Consider the following 17500-nt stretch of genomic DNA (forward strand, 5'->3'; position numbering starts at 1 on the left):
AGATAGATAGATAGATAGATAGAGATAATCTGACACAGTGAATCATCTTATTTTATTTCCTCCTTGAGAGAGAGAGAGAGAGAGAGAGAGAGAGAGAGAGAGAGAGAGAGAGAGAGAGAGAGAGAGAGAGATATAATATATATATATATATATATATATATATATATATATATATATATATATATATATATATATATATATATATATATATATATATATATATATATATATACATATATATATATATATATATATATATATATATATATATATATATATATATATATATATATATATATATATATATATATATATATATATATATATATATATATATATATATATATATATATATATATATATATATATATATATATATATATATATATATATATATATATATATATATATATATATATATATATATATATATATATATATATATATATATATATATATATATATATATATATATATATATATATATATATATATATATATATATATATATATATATATATATATATATATATATATATATATATATATATATATATATATATCGCCTAAATCTGAATGCCGTCTAACAACTGTTTTGCAAAGATAAGCACACGATGTGAGCTAAATAATTTGAAGGTTGTCTTCAGTACTGAAGACAACACATGACATTTGCAGTTGCATTTTTCTAAACAAATGAATGTATAATTGTAATTCAGGTACTACTACGTTATTTTACCGTGTTTTACATCACAACGTTTAGGAGGGAACATTATAACATAAACAATAAATACACGTTATCTTCAAATGTAGGAAACATTCTGAGAGCGGCGACATCACTTCATATCGCTACTGTACATCTGCAACATGTTGTCTTCATTTACAAAAATAAGATGATAATTTAAAAGTGTATAAGATTAGGAGTAAAGAAATTATACATGTGAAGAACATTGAAAGGTAAATAAGAAATAATAAAAAGCATAAAAAGATACAGAATGAAGATTAAGATTTGTTCAATGCCGCAACAATTTTAACAAACACTGAGTTGAGTCTGAAAACTTGCTTCACTGCTGGATGGTTTATTTTTTATGTTTTTGTATATTTTTTTCTTACAGTAAAGGACATCGCTCAAGGTCAAAAAGAAAGAAAAAACAGACTTTTCTTCCTTTATATGTACAAGAAGTGCTTTCATAAACAAAATTCTCATATTCAGAGGATTAGGGAGAGGGTTAGTGCTCTCCCTGATACTTGTGACAGGTATACAGGGGCCCACAGACATGCTCCCTTCCTCCAGACATGTGGACACAGGGAAATGGTTCTCAGGTCTATGTTTTTAACTGTATCGGGCTCCCAATACAACCCAGCATCACTCTGTACCTCTGTCTTCTTAAATGTGTGTGTCTCCCATTACTACAACCATTTCCCAAGGCCACAGGGAAGACTGACTAGGTTTGTTTCCATTGGTGACTTTTCCATTGAAGGTGCAAAAGCCATGTATCATCACAAAAATACTACGTGAAAAGCCTAGCAAATTCTATAAGAGACTTGTCATCTCCCATTATGACTATTTTCCAAAGCCACACTGACTAGGTTTGTTTCCATGGGTGTTTCTTCAGATGAAGGTGTGCAGAAGCCATGTATCACCACCATCACAAAACACTCCTTCAAAAGCCTGGCCAGTATATCTTTGCCTACCTACAATTTTCCGCTTCACAATATTTCACTTTGTATAATTTCTGCCTCCTCCTCCTTGTCCTGCCCTGCCCTTCCAACCTCTCTCTCTCTCTCTCTCTCTCTCTCTCTCTCTCTCTCTCTCTCTCACAGAAATAAAAGAGTAAAATAAACTGAATTAAAATCAAAATCCTTCTTGTGTCGCTTGTGCTTCCCAACAAACACACACACACACACAAAAATACATATATAAAATAAATCCATAAAGGTGTTTATCTTATTTTTCTTCTTTCAATATAATTTTTTTCTCCTTTTTTATTTGCTATTTTTTTTCTTTTCATGAATTTATTGCTATCTCTATTGTTTACACAGGAAGAAGAAGAAGAAGAAGAAGAAAAAGAAGAGGACACACAGAGAGAGAAGAGGAGGAAGAAGAAGAGGAAGGATTTGTAATATGGCAGACATCAAACCAATGGTGAGTGTTAAATATTTTGTTTTCCTTCTTTCCTTCCCTCCTTCCTTCCTTCCTTCCCTCCTTCCTTCCTTGCTTCCTCCTTCCTTCCTTGCTGGTTAAGTATGATGGATAGATGCTTATAAGTATGATTATTAATGGTGAGTGATGTAGGCACTTATGGCACTTGGAGTTGGTCTGACAACAGTTCCTTCTTAATTTTGTTAAGCATATAGGCAATTAGGTGCCGTACAGTACTGTTTTATTTTCTCCTCCTCGGTCAGGCCGCCGCTATCCTAGGTCAAAGGTCAGGAGTCTTGGGGCGTGTGTAACCTTATAGGAGGGAGTGATGTGTGCTCATAAAACGGTGACGTCTCCTTAATTAATGTGTTTCAACTTTCACACAAAATCTGGAACTCCGTCGTAAGTCAAGGATCCCTCCCTGTACCTGAAGTGTTCGGGGCAGACACCTGAAGGCTTGGTTCCTCTCCAAGCCACGCCTCTTCTTACATCCATTTCCCATGATGTGGTGATGTTAGGCGCACGTATGACACCCCAATGTGCCACCAATGTACGCAAACCTGTCCAATGTACGTCAGGTGTCACTCTTCCACAAGGGACGCCGCCAGTATCACCCCAGAGAAACATTCAACTTTTTGCCCTCAATGATCCTGGCTTGCCAACTGTACCCCAAGGTTCATGAGGTTAAAATGATATCTTTTTACCCATTCTGTACCCATAGGCATGCGTCTGGGGGGATGAATTCTGTCTGTCTGAAAGATGTTTTGCCTGTAAACTCAAACACGTGTATATACAGATAGATAGATAGGTATATATAAGATTAGGTAAGGTTAACCCCTGAAGGACGGCCTGGAGGGGGAGTTTCTGCTTGTGTGCCTGGTGATAAAATTGTCTAAAAAGGTGTTCTTCGTCGGTGCCCTGTGTGGCAATTGGAGCCCAAAACACAATAGTTCATAGTGCCTGTACACTGCCAATCTTTTATTTACATGGTGAAAGTAACTACAAGTAACTCAGTTGCTGCTCACCAGAGATATCATGTTCAGAAGTAGTACAAATTTTTGCGGGAAATCAAATGACGGTAATTCCTGCACCCCACCTTTCTGCCTTTGTCTGCCTGAGCAGGAATTACCCTCAGCCTTCCTTTAAGGGTTAACTTAGGTATAATTATGTCATGCCCCGAGAGCTTCATTTCTATTTCCCCTATTTCCCAACACGTCCTCTGCGTGTATCGAAACACACGAGAAATTAATCAAGATCAGGGTATTCGCCGGCTGCCTGGGATTGAACCTGCGACCAGCGTGACGGGAGAGCCACTCCTTACTGAGTCGGCCAAAGAGGTGCCTCCCTAGCTAAGTGGGTTATGGGAGGCTCGTTCATCAGGCATAGTCGCCACACTGTATATACAGTACTGTATATATATATATATATATATATATATATATATATATATATATATATATATATATATATATATATATATATATATATATATATATATATATATATATATATATATATATATATATATATATATATATATATATATTCCAAGTGGCCGCCACTGATTCACGCCCAGTCAGTCAGTCAGTCAGTGAAAACAAATGAGCAATGAACAGCAACAAGTGCTGACAACAATGTGTGGAAGGGAATGCACCGGCACACCTTTTACCTGTGTTAGTTTACCCAGTTAGCTTATCAACCCAGAGGGTCAGAAACTACGGGACCGACCCAGAATAGTTTTATGCATCAATCCAGGACGTTAATATATAATGGAAAATAGCTATGTTCGTGAGTGTCAGTGCTGACACAGTTTATGGGGTCGAGGGGAGATGGCCCCCAGCTAGGGAGGTTAGGTTCGGTTTTGCTTGGTTACTGTAAATTTATTGGGCATTCAGCAGTGTGGGGTGGAGAAATATGCAGCGAGGGACGGGCGGCGTGGTCCAATCCGCCGCCGTCCAGTGTTGTGAGAAATACTCCTGGCAGAAATAAGTGGCTCTGGTGTCCACCACGCAGGGGGAATACACGGCAGGAAAACATTACTTTGCCTGGTGTTGTTCTAGTTTGTCCACTTGTGATCTTTGTGAGCGCTGAGTGAAAAGTAGAAACAGTGGGAAAGTTGAACTATGAGTTATTTTGCAATGCAGCTGCGGGCTGCTGTGGGTATACAACAGGCAGCCTCGGTGCCCTGCAGTCCATCGCCAGCTGTGCTGAGCTGCTATGTAGATAACGTGCACACAACATACTCAATAAAAAGAACTGTATACCGATGTTTGTTAGGTTCGTCGGTAATATATATATTTTTTTTTCCGCTGCTTATAATGTACTTTTGGCGTTAGCGGACTAAGCTTCCCCCCAAGTTAGTTTGTTATATGGAGGGTTTACTGTATGTGTGCCTTCTTGGTGTCCTGTGGGGCTTGGCGAGGGAGGCAGCGATAAAACTGTAAGGCATTGCTGCCCATATATAACTTTTCCCATAAGAATATGTATTCCTACTACACAAACTCATTTGTCGCCCACATAGTCACACAGTAGTAGCCGTGCTTATTGTATATATGAAGGCTAGGTAAGGGAAGCTAAGGTTGTTAGGTAAAATGAATATATATAAATAGAGAGAGAGAGAGAGAGAGAGAGAGAGAGAGAGAGAGAGAGAGAGAGAGAGAGAGAGAGAGAGAGAGAGAGAGAGAGAGAGAGAGAGAGAGAGAGAGAGAGAGAGAGAGAGAGAGAGAGAGAGAGAGAGAGAGAGAGAAAAATGAACCCCAAAAAGATGTATGTGAAGGTTGGGTTACAGTGAAATCAAATTGTGGAGTCCGTTCTGGCGTTGGCTCCCGTGAGTCCATTTCTCCCCTCTGCTCTGCCACACAGTCCCAACACCTATTTTTTCCTCTCATTTGTTACCTACAGCTTACATATGAGAGGAAGAGATAGGTGTTGGGACGCCTACGCCAGACCGGCCTCGACATATTTGGAAGACTTGAGGTAAGGTTGAGTTAGGTGTAAAGAAAATGCTCCAAGTCTTCCATCAGTCCTAAATGATCCAAGTGAACTGAGTCATGGATCTAGGTTTTATAATATAACACTAAACACATAAATAAAAATAGATGTATATGAAGGTTGGGTTAGGTAAGGTTGAGTTAGGTATAAAGAAAATGCCCCAAGTCTTCCATCAGTCCTAAATGATCCAAGTGAGCTGAGTCATGGATCTATGTTTTATAATATAACACTAAACACATAAATAAAAATAGATGTATATGAAGGTTGGGTTAGGTAAGTTTGAGTTAGGTATAAAGAAAATGCCCCTATTTACAAGTCTTCCATCAGTCCTAAATGATCCAAGTGAGCTGAGTCATGGATCTTATAGTATAACACTAAACACACAATACCTGCTACTGAAATAAACAAAAAATAGAATGGAATAGACATAGAAAGGACAGTTTGGGCACAGCGATTCTTAAGGTGTGTGTTAGGCGCTGGCAACCTGCTGCGTCAGATTGCACGGATAATTTATGGTAGTGGCCTCTGCGCAGGAAACACTCGTCGGGCTCAGTAATAAATAACAACATATAACAATAGCAAATAGTCACACCACGGTTTACCAGCATAATTTGTAATGTTATTTTGCTTACAAACAACAAAGCCAGATTGTCGTACACGGCTTCTCATATATACCAATTTTCAACCCCAAAAACATCTGGACCCAATAACTACATTAATTTACAGTTCTCACTAAAATAATTAATTCCTGATGTTTCTTGTCCATAGTTATGCGTCAGAAACCAGTAAATAGGGTCCTCTGAGTACGACAATCTGGCAAGCTGGCTCACAAACCCCAAAAACTCACAAACCAAAATGAATGCACACTGTACTGCTCAAAACACCAAGAACACACACTACAGCACAGGCGTAAGTGTTCAGGAGGGCTTGAGTGCCACCTCTGTGAGTGTACAATGCTGACCGAGACCCCATCCACATTGTTTTATGCTCTGAGCACGCTCATCTTGCAGCGAACAAAAGGCTGCCGCCTTCAATTTGTACAAGCAGGATGCTGCTCCTACACCACTTGTATTTAAATCATTAATTACTCACTTATTTTTAAATGATCTTTTGGCATCAAAGAATGTAAACTAAGTTTTTATAAAAGGTCATTTTAGACTTAAATGGAGGAAGTAATGTATGCCCTGTAACTTACGTGTGTGATGAATTACTTAAAAGTTCTCTGGCATCCCTACTGCTGAGACGTTAAATGGATTAGTTTTGTTAAAATGGTCATCATGAATCTTGGAATTAGTTTAATTTATTTATTACATTTTTCTTGATTTTCCCTCTCATGGTACTTTTTCAAAGCAATTACTGAACTTACTTCAAAGTTTAATAAATTAATTTGCTTTAGCCAGAATTTTAAAAAATCAATAATTATATAAGGAAATTGTACAATCCCAAAACTTTCCAATATTTTATTTGCTGGGTAACTTTTCTAAAGTAAATAATCATCAAATATCAATACGGATACAATGACAAAGAGCCACCTTGATAGTAGTGGCCATAGAGTGGCATTTTGAAAATAGAGTTGCTATCCAAGGTTACCGTAAGCTCCTACATGTATGGCATGTCATAAACTGCCTACAATTTTATTAGTGGTACAGTGTTGCTGTGTTGAGTGGGGATATCCCCTTCCAAGGTGCAGAACTTTATATTTTTTCTTCTGTGAACTGTAGCAGCCACTTTTTGTTTCACTCCTGCAGCTTGGTGATGTATTCTTGTAGGAAATCAGCAGTCATGGGGTTATGAACACCCAAATTCTTTATTTTTTCGGAGGCAAAATCACTCCCAAGCTTCCCTTTCCGTAGGAGCTGACCAGCCGCCCCAGAGAGCCCAGCGACCACACCCTGCAAGACAGCCTGCTCATCCTGGGACACACACAGCCTCACCGTTCAGGCAGGAGACTGACGGGTAGGTCACGCCTGGAGAGAGAGAGAGAGAGAGAGAGAGAGAGAGAGAGAGAGAGAGAGAGAGAGAGAGAGAGAGAGAGAGAGAGAGAGAGAGAGAGAGAGAGAGAGAGAGAGAGAGAGAGAGAGAGAGAGAGAGAGAGAGAGAGAGAGAGAGAGAGAGAGAGAGAGAGAGAGAGAGAGAGAGAGAGAGAGAGAGAGAGAGAGAGAGAGAGAGAGAGAGAAATAGTGAAGATGTGTAACAATTGGCTTTTGAAATAATGCATAATTCCCTTCCCTTCCCTTCCCTTCCTTTCCCTCCCCTTCCCTTCCTTTCCCTCCCCTTCTCTTCTGATCATTTCCCTTCCCATCCCTTCCCCTCCCTTCCTTTCCCTCCCCATCCCTTCCCATCCTTTCCCTTCCCATCCCTTCCCTTCCCTTCCCTTCCCTTCCCTTCCTTTCCCTTCCCATCCTTTCCCTTCCCATCCTTTCCCTTCCCATCCCTTCCCTTCCTTTCCCTTCCCTTCCCTTCCCTTCCCATCCCTTCCCTTCCCTTCCTTCCACTCCCATCCCTTCCCTTCCCTTCCTATCCCTTCCCTTTCCTTCCCTTTCCTTCCTTACTCTACCCTTCCCATCCCTTCCCCTCCCTTCCCTTCCCTCCCATCCCTTCCCATCCCTTCCCTTCCCTTCCCTTCCCTTCCTTTCCATCCCCCTCCCTTCCCATCCTTTCCCTTTCCTTCCCTTCCTTTCCATCCCCCTCCCTTCCCATCCTTTCCCTTCCCTTCCCTTCCCTTCCCTTACCATCCTTTCCCTTCCCATCCCTTCCCTTCCTTTCCCTTCCCATCCTTTCCCTTCCCATCCCTTCCCTTCAACCCTTACCGACGAAGATTGTTTATCACCTCAACCGCCGGAGGTTAGAAGGACCGAAAAGATGTTAAGTGGCGTGCTCATCGTTGAAAGTGACATTTTATGCACAATTGAAAAGATTAAAGTAAGCAAAGCTCCTGGTCCAGACAAAATTACCCCTAGGGTCTTAAAAGAAATCAAACATCAAATTTGTAAACCGCTCTCCATCATATTCAATAAATCTTTAACAGCTGGAAAAGTTCCGTCGGATTGGAAACTTGCAAATGTCACACCAATTTTCAAAAAGGGGGACAAGTCTCATCCAGGAAACTATCGACCAATTAGCCTGACATCTATTGTTTGTAAGTTAATGGAGAGTATCATTCGCGACAATATGGTGAAATTCTTCGAAGAAAATAGTATAATAAATAATTCGCAACATGGCTTCCGTAGTAAACGTTCGTGTTTGACTAACTAACTTGATTTTTTTCACTATATTTTTGAGGTGTTCGATGAAGGTAGATCAGTAGATATCATATATCTGGATTTTCAAAAGGCATTTGATAAGGTCCCCCACCAACGATTGCTCAGCAAACTACTGGCGCACGGTATCTCGGTAACATTCACTATTGGATTGCGGACTGGCTCTCTGAGCGGAAACAGAGAGTAGTTCTAAACGGTGTTACATCTAACTGGCTCGATGTCAAAAGCGGCGTACCTCAAGGATCAGTGCTTGGCCCCATGCTCTTCTTAATTTATGTTAATGATATCAATGATGGGCTCACTTGCAAAGTATCAAAATTTGCTGATGACACAAAAATTGCTAGTAAAGTAACTGCGACACTCGACGAAGAAGCTTTACAATCAGATCTAGATCGACTTGCACGTTGGGCCAATCAATGGCAAATGAAATTTAACGTTGAGAAATGTAAAGTGTTGCACATCGGAAAAAATAACAATCGCGTTCGGTACGTAATAAATGGCCAACAACTTTCTGCAGTAAGTAAAGAAAAGGATCTTGGAATCACTATATAAAGCGATTTAAAGCCCGGTCAGCATTGTTCAGAGGTAGTTAAAACTGCAAACAAATTGGTTGGCTTCATTGGACGAGTCTTTATAATAAATCGGAAAAAGTAATATTAAAACTGTATAATTCGTTGGTACGACCCCGTCTAGAGTACTGTGTACAGTTTTGGTCTCCGTACTACAGAAAAGACATAGAAAAGATGGAACGGGTCCATCGAAGAGTAACAAAGATGATTCCTAGGTTGAGAAATTTGTCATATGAACAAAGACTTAAAGGACTAAATTTATTCAGCCTATCAAATAGAAGAATTCTAGGAGATCTAATAGAAGTGTTTAAAACGTTTAAAGGATTCAGTGATATTAATGCGGAAGATTACTTTGCAATTGATCGATCAAATAGAACAAGAAGAAATCACAATTTGAAGATAAGTGGTAAAAGATTCTCGTCGCACGAAGCTAAACACTTCTTCTTCAATCGAGTTGTTAATGTTGGAACTCTCTACCTTGTGATGTCGTTGATAGTACAACAGTTACGGCCTTCAAGAATAGATTAGACAAGTGTTTTGAATCCAACCAGCAACTAAGATATTACTCATTGTCGTAATAACGTTAAGTTCTTTGGAATACTGGTGTCCTTGTCCGCCTTTATCACCCGGTTAGTGGTAGCAGTAATGGTAGTTCTTTCCTCTTTCCTATAAATTCCATGCAGTTTTTCCATGCTGCATGGTTCTTTTCCTTTCCTGCCAGCTTTGGCTGGAGGGATGGGGTGGGGAGGAGCCTTCGCCTTTGCTGTCCTTCATCTTCCACCTTTGATTAGATAGTTATGTAGCTTGTCACAAACAACCTCGTAAGGACCAGCAGGTCTGCTGTTGTTTGTTCTTTCTTTGTGTTCTTTTGTATTCCTTTGTGTTCCTTCCCCTCCCATCCCATCCTTTCCCGTCCTATCCCTTACCTTACCATCCCGTCCCATCCCTTCCTTCCTTCCCTTCTCTCCTTCCCTTCCCTTCCCATCCCTTCCTTCCTTTCCTCCCCTCCATCCCATACCTTTCCTTCCCTTCCCATCCCTTCCCTTCCCATCCCATCCCTTCCCATCCCATCCCCTCCCTCCCGTGCCCTTCCCTTCCCTTCCCATCCCTTTCCTTCCCTTCCCTTTCCTTCCCATCCCATCCCATTCCTTTCCTTCCCTTCCCTTCCCATTCCTTCCCATCCCATCCCATTCCTTTCCTTCCCTTCCCATCCCTTCCCTTCCCTTCCCTTCCCTTCCCTTTTATTCCCATCCCTTCCCTTCCCTTCCTAACCCTTCCCTTCCCTTCCTTTCCCTTCCCTTCCCTTCCCTTCCTTTCCCTTCCCTTCCCTTCCAAACCCTTTCCTTTCCTTCCCATCCCTTCCCTGCCCTTCCCTTCCCTTCCCATCCCATCCTTTCTCTTCCAATTCCTTCCCTTCCCATCCCTTTCCTTCCCTTCCCATCCCTTCCCATCCCATCCCTTCATTTCCCTTCCCTAACCCTCTCTTCCCTTCAAAAACCTTCCCATCCCTTCCCTTCACTTTCCTTCTCTTCCCTTCCCTTCCTATCCCTTCCCTTCCTTTCCCTCTCCATCCCTTCCCATCCCTTCTCTTCCCAACCCATCTCCTCACATCCCTCCCTCCCTCCCTCCCATCCCTTCTCTTCCTTCCCATCTCTTCTCATCCCATCCCTTTCCAATCCTTCCCAACCTTCCTTCTCTGACACCCAGCATGGCTTCAGAAACAAGCGCTCTTGCCTAACGAATTTATTAGACTTCTTCCAAGGTATATAAGAACTGGGATGCCCACATCCCCAGTGATGTTATATACCTGACTTTCAGAAAGCCTTCGACAAGGTACCGCACGAGCGACTCAAGAAACTGCACTGAGGGCATCGGAGCCAATCTGATCGCGGATAAGAGATTGGCTCACCGACAGAAAACAACGAGTACTACTCAACGGACAGCCTTCCGATTGGCTTCCAGTCACTAGTGGAGTGCCTCAAGGGTCAGTGCTGGACCCATCCTCTTATCATGTATATCAACGACCTAGAATCAGGACTGAAATCCACAATATCGAAATTTGCTGACGACACCAAGGTGGGTGGAGATGCCCTCACAAAGACCGACTGCGAAATCATTCAGAAAGACCTCAATCACTTTATATAATTGTCGGAAAATGTCAAATGTCTTCTAATGTTGACAAATGCAAAGTCATGCACATTGATCCACAAATAGTAACCACACACATCATGAATGGAGACCTCTGCAAGCGATGCAGGAGGAAAAGGATCTTGAGTCACTATCAGCAGTGACCTGAAACACGCGAATCACTGTAAAAGCATACAACAGCCAACACTATGCTCTGGTTCATAGCGAGGAACTTTGAGTGTAAAACACCAGACGTGATGCTATCCTTGTATAATTCCATGGTAAGACCGCACCTCGAGTATGCAGTACAGTTCTGGTCTCCTAATTACAGAAAGGACATTGCTTTGCTGGAAAGGATTCAACGACGCGCCACAAAGATGATTCCAACCTTAAGGGCTCACCCGTACGAGGAACGACTCAAGCGACTCAATCTCTTTACATTGGAGAAAAGACGCCTACGAGGGGATATGATTCAAGTCTTCTAGTACCTGAAAAGTTCAATAACATCGATTACCCAAATTCCTTGAACTGCAAACCAACCTAAGAACTAGAAATAACGGCTTACCCATTCAGTCGAGTCGATGTAACACAGACATTGGAAGGAGTTTCTTTTCAAACCGAGTCATCCGCCACTGGAACAACCTTCCTCAGAAGAAGTAAAATGCGAATACCATCAACTCCTTCAAATATAGAATCGACCGTCACTTCGCTGCGTCGGGAATAAACTGAATATTGATGTGTTGTCATCTGCTCCTCGATATTGAGGTGCTTTCATCTGCTCCTCAATATTGAGGTGTTTCATCTGCTCCTCAATATTGAGTTTCTTTCATATGCTCCTGAATATTGAGGTGCTTGCATCTGCTCCTCAATATTGAGGTGCTTTCTTCTGATACTCAATATCGAGGTGCCATCTGCTCCCCAGGCCCCAAGTGGCTGTCGAGCAGATTAAATCACCCAAGCGGGTGACCTCGTAAGGAGCCAATATGCTTTATGTTGCCTGCACTGCCATATGTCCATGTTTCCTTTTCTCTCCTTTTCTTCCACTACTTTCTCTCCTTCATTCCTCTCTCTCTTATCTCCTCCTCCTCCTCCTCCTCCTCCTCCCTCTTTCTTCCTGTCTTCCCAGTTCCTGTTATTTATTCCCAATGTTTCTTTTCTCTCCCTTCTCGTTCTTCCCTTCTCCTTTCCTCTTTCTCTCCCTTCCTTTCTCACGCTCCCTTTCTCTCCCCTCTTTCTGTTTCCTCCCTTCTCTCCCTTTTCTTTCTCTCTTCCCTCACCTCTATAGTCATTTTCTCTGTCCCTCCCTCCCTCCCTCCCTCCCTTCCCATTCTACTGGTTTTTGGGAACTTAAAATACAGTTTGATAGGTATTACATTATCAATAGCATCATCTTGTTGCAGAAAAAAGAACTAGTACACTTTTTGGGAAATAATAGACATTTTCTTCCTATTATTCAGCCTCACTATGATGCCCTTATATGTTCAAGTCCTAGGCAGGAGGAAATAGCCAAGGCCTCCCAGCTGTTGATAAGCAAAGGTAAAGGGACATGTTACAAGAGTGAGGGTAACATGGCAGGGAAGGACTTAGCCATGTTACAGCAGGGCTCAGGCTCAGGGTTTTAATGGTGCTGTTTTGACGTTAGGATGAACTGAATGTACTATTGTTATGGCACCAAGGATCAATGTTTACACAGTCCATTAATTCCTAACCTGATTTGTTGCAGGACGAGAAACAACAACAACAACAACAACAAGAGGAGGAGGGAGGAGGTGGTACACAGGAGTGACTGGTGAGTGTTCATTTATCATTAATTTCTTGTTCCTTCTTGTGTTCAGTTTATTCCTACAATAGTTTCTTTTGTGATAAATTCCTTGCCTTCTTTTTTCCCCATGTACACCTCCGTCTTCTTCCTATCACATTACACGCTCCATTTTTTTTCCATGTACAGCTCTGTCTTCTTCCTGTTACTTTCCACACCCTCCGTCTGTCCCCCTGTCTGGTATTGTTTCATTGAACATTCCTTTGTTTGTAGTGTGTGTGTGTGTGTGTGTGTGTGTGAGGTGGTGGCGGTGTGGGTCAGGTCACCTCCCCAAGGGACAGGCAGGCCACCAAGCACTGGCTCAGGAAATACAGGTAACCCCACCCACACTTACTCCACACTACTCAGAACAGTACAACACACAAACAAAAGATTATTCTCACTATATAATTATTATAGTCCGTTTCATTCCCAGACCAGCACAGCTCACCTGAAAAATAGCCATATACTTTCAATTCTAGCAAACACCTTAACCACTCAGAAAAGCAGAGAAAAAGTAATTATGGTCTTAGGAACGTTACATAGTGCCATTGTCTCTTATTATGATGGAAAGAGGAATGAAATGTGAAGAGATCCAAGGTGTTTCTGTGTTGAAGGCACAGGCTGCCTGGCCCACTCCTCTTAAAAAAACGCTTGCCATTTTCTGAATGATGGAGTTGGCTTTCTTACTCTCAAAGTTAAATTTCTGTTAAAACACAATTTATAAGCATTTAAATGTAAATCTGATTGTATCGTTTGCGTTTACTACACCTCTGAGGCCATATGACCGTTTCCTCAACGCCACAGAGTAGATGAACTGGGTTTTGATGGTGGTTCTCCATTTCTGGCACCGAGGTCGTGTAAAACTATCACCACCATCACAAGACAGTTCATGGTCCATATTTATAAGCGTCTCTAGCTCCTATATAACTATTTTCAAGGCCACAGAATAGATTATCCAGATTTTCATGTGTAACTCTCCATTTCTTGGCACCGAGGCTGTGTAAAACCATCACCACCATCACAAAACAGTCCCGGCAAGTTCTAGGAGAGGCTTTTCAAACATCCATATTATAACTGTTAAAAATACCTTAAATTCACTGAGAAATAATGCATACCAAAGACCAGGTTATAAATGTTTGTACCCTTTTTTTATTCCATGCCCAGAGGCAGGAGACTGTCAGTAGCAGGAGGGAGGGAGTTGACGACACAAAGAGCCTTGTGTGCGTGTGTGTGTGTGTGTGTGTGTGTGTGTGTGTGTGTGTGTGTGTGTGTGTGTGTGTTTACATTTTTGTGAAATACAGTAAAAGAGACATACTAAGCTCTTGTGGGGGTGTGTGACAGCTAGAGAGAGAGAGAGAGAGAGAGAGAGAGAGAGAGAGAGAGAGAGAGAGAGAGAGAGAGAGAGAGAGAGAGAGAGAGAGAGAGAGAGAGAGAGAGAGAGAGAGAGAGAGAGAGAGAGAGAGAGAGAGAGAGAGAGACAAAAAAATCCAAAGAATGAAAGAATATAACAAAAGAGAGAGAGAGAGAGAGAGAGAGAGAGAGAGAGAGAGAGAGAGAGAGAGAGAGAGAGAGAGAGAGAGAGAGAGAGAGAGAGAGAGAGAGAGAGAGAGAGAGAGAGAGAGAGAGAGAGAGAGAGAGAGAGAGAGAGAGAGAGAGAGAGAGAGAGAGAGAGAGAGAGAGAGAGAGAGAGAGAGAGAGAGAGAGAGAGAGAGAGAGAGAGAGAGAGAGAGAGAGAGAGAGAGACAGAGAATAAAAGAATATAAGAGAGAGAGAGAGAGAGAGAGAGAGAGAGAGAGAGAGAGAGAGAGAGAGAGAGAGAGAGAGAGAGAGAGAGAGAGAGAGAGAGAGAGAGAGAGAGAGAGAGAGAGAGAGAGAGAGAGAGAGAGAGAGAGAGAGAGAGAGAGAGAGAGAGAGAGAGAGAGAGAGAGAGAGAGAGAGAGAGAGAGAAGGAGAGAGATTACATTACAGCCTAGTACTCCTGCAGTAAGCGGTGCCTGGCGTTACCTGAATTTCCTGTTGTCCCTCTGCCTCCACCTCCTCTTCTCTCACTCCAGCTGCCAACCTCACCACCACTCACCTGCCAGTTGAGTCTTCTGTACCCCCACTTGTTTTCCTGGCCTGAGAATACCCCTGCCAGGACTCCTTGTAATCACTGTCATGGTTTGCAGGTGGGTGTTTGGTGACCCAGGGCGTTGAGGGAAGCCAGACGCCTCCTATAGGGCTTCAGGCAGATACAACCCCTCATCACCTGCTTCACTCCAGCCCAGACTTTGCCACTCACACCCAACAGCTTCATCTTAAGGTGGGACTGGTTAGGTTACGTTAAGTTTAGGTATCTTAAAACACAGGATAGGCGGGAACTTAGGGTATGAATTCATAAAGAATGACCTCACTTTGTTGTATAGAAAGTCTCATTAGTAAGGAAGCATAGATGAGTTTTCTGAGTCAAGACCTGTAGTAACTGTTTGGGGTTTTGTTAGCTATGTTGGGTTAAGTTTAGGTATCTTCAGACACATGATAGCCAGCACCTTATGGTATAAATCAACAAGAGTCAAGGTCTTTAGTGTTTGTTTTGGTTTTGTTAGGTTATGTTGTTAAGTTTAGGGTATCTTTAAACACATGATAGCTAGCATCGTATGGTATAAATCAACAAAGAATGACCTTACATTGTTGTATAGAAAGTTTCATTAATAAGGAAGTATTATATGAATTCTCTGAGTCAAGACCTATAGTAATGTTTGGATTTTGCTAGGTTAAGGTATACCTTCAAACACATGACAGCCAGCACCTTATGGTATAAATCAACAAAGAATGACCTCACTTTCTCCTATCCAAACTTATGCATGTTTAGTAAGGCACCAACTTCTACTGATACAAATTAATTTATTGACATCTCTATTCTTTAATGTGTGTGTCTCAGAACACTGAAGGTAAATCTCAACGTCAATCATAACAAAATCCCTTATGCAAGATTTAAGCAGCATTTTCAATTTTCATCCCTATACTGTCCAAACCCTTTGCAAGATTTAAGCAGCATTTTCACTCTTTCATCCCTATACTGTCCAAACTCTTGTGCAAGATTTGCAGCATTTTCACTCTTTCATCCCTATCCTGTCCAACCTTATGCAAGACTTAAGCAGCATCTTCACTTTTTCATCCCTATACTGTCCAAATCCCTTATGCAAGATTTAAGCAGCATCTTCACTCTTTCATCCCTCATGCTGGTAAACTGGAACAATCTTCCTTCGTCTGTATTTCCTCCTGCCTATGATTTGAACTCTTGCAAGAGGAGAGTATCAGGACACCTCCACCTGGAATTGACCTTCCTTTTGGCCACCTCTGAATGCTTTTTAGGAGCAGTGCCTAGTGGGCTTTTTTCTTCAGTTTCCTTGTTTTACCCTTACACTTTTGACTGAAAAAAAAAAAAAATAGGACCCAGCGTACCATGAAAGAAGCAGAGAATCTGACATTTGATTTTGGTGATAGGTCATGGGTGTATAAACCCACTAATCCTCAACACACAACTACTACTACTACTACTACTACTACTATTACTGGGAGACTGGGAGGAGTTTGTGGAGAAGGAGGGAGAAAGGCCAGTGGGGAGAGGAGGAAAGGAATGGAGGGAAGGAGAGGAAGGACAAATGAAAGGGGAAAGTTAGGGCAACTTGTAAAGAGACACACACACACACACACACACACACACACACACACACACACACACACACACACACACATTCTCTCTCTCAAGCTTGACTTGAATAAAAAAGTAAACAAATTGAATTAAATAAAAATCCTCTGTGTCGTTTGTGCTTCCCAACCAACAAACAAACAAACACAAAATACATAAATAAAATAAATAAAAATAAATCCATCAAGGTGTTCATCTGATTTTTCTTCTTTCAATAAGATTTTTTCTCCTTTTTTATTTGCTATTTTTTTTCTTTTCATGAATTTATTACTATCTCAATTGTTTACACAGGAAGAAGAAGAAGAAGAAGAAGAAGAAGAAGAAGAAGAACACACACAGAGAGAGAAGAGGAGGAAGAAGAAGAGGAAGGACTTGTAATATGGCAGACATCAAACCAATGGTGAGTGTTAAATTTTGTCTTTTCCTTCCTCCCTTCTTTCCTTCCTTCCTTCCTATCTTCCTTCCTTCCTTCCTTCCTTCCTTCTTCCCTTCCTTCCTTCCTTCCTTCCTTCCTGGCTCTGTATGGATGGATAGATGCTTACAGGTATGGGTGAGAGGGGCCTGGGGGGTTAATAAGGATAAATCTGGGTGATTAAAGAGAGGAAGGAGGAAGAGGAGGGGGCTGTCTGTCTTCCCTGCCCTTTGATAGCATTAGATGGATGAGCAAGTTCTGAGGTTAACCATTCCACAGCCTTCAGTCCAGGGTCTGTAGTGCCTATAGGGAGGGTCTGGGGTCTGCTAAACATGCTGAGTAATGCACAGTGGAGGCATTAGCATAGGGGTGATAGGGACAGTTTTTGGGAAGAAAGATCATTAACGAACAACAGAGAGAGTGGGGATAGAACAGAGGACACCACTGTGGACAGGTTTAGGGCAGAACAGGACCATCTTCTACAGTGTGGAGATAGAAGAGCTGGAAAG

General features: G+C 41.6%; 1 long non-coding RNA gene across 1 annotated transcript in view; it reads left to right on the forward strand.

Annotated features, from left to right (window-relative positions):
• Positions 1-17500, forward strand: part of LOC126989818 (uncharacterized) — a 41061-nt gene that overhangs the window by 7837 nt on the left and 15724 nt on the right. Inside the window, exons 2-3 of the long non-coding RNA XR_007743734.1 lie at positions 2041-2143; positions 6985-7087. This is a non-coding gene — a long non-coding RNA (uncharacterized LOC126989818). The remainder of the gene's footprint in view (positions 1-2040; positions 2144-6984; positions 7088-17500) is intronic.

The sequence above is a fragment of the Eriocheir sinensis genome, unplaced genomic scaffold (assembly GCF_024679095.1).
Source record: "Eriocheir sinensis breed Jianghai 21 unplaced genomic scaffold, ASM2467909v1 Scaffold1316, whole genome shotgun sequence".
Classification (NCBI taxonomy): Eukaryota; Metazoa; Arthropoda; class Malacostraca; order Decapoda; family Varunidae; genus Eriocheir; species Eriocheir sinensis.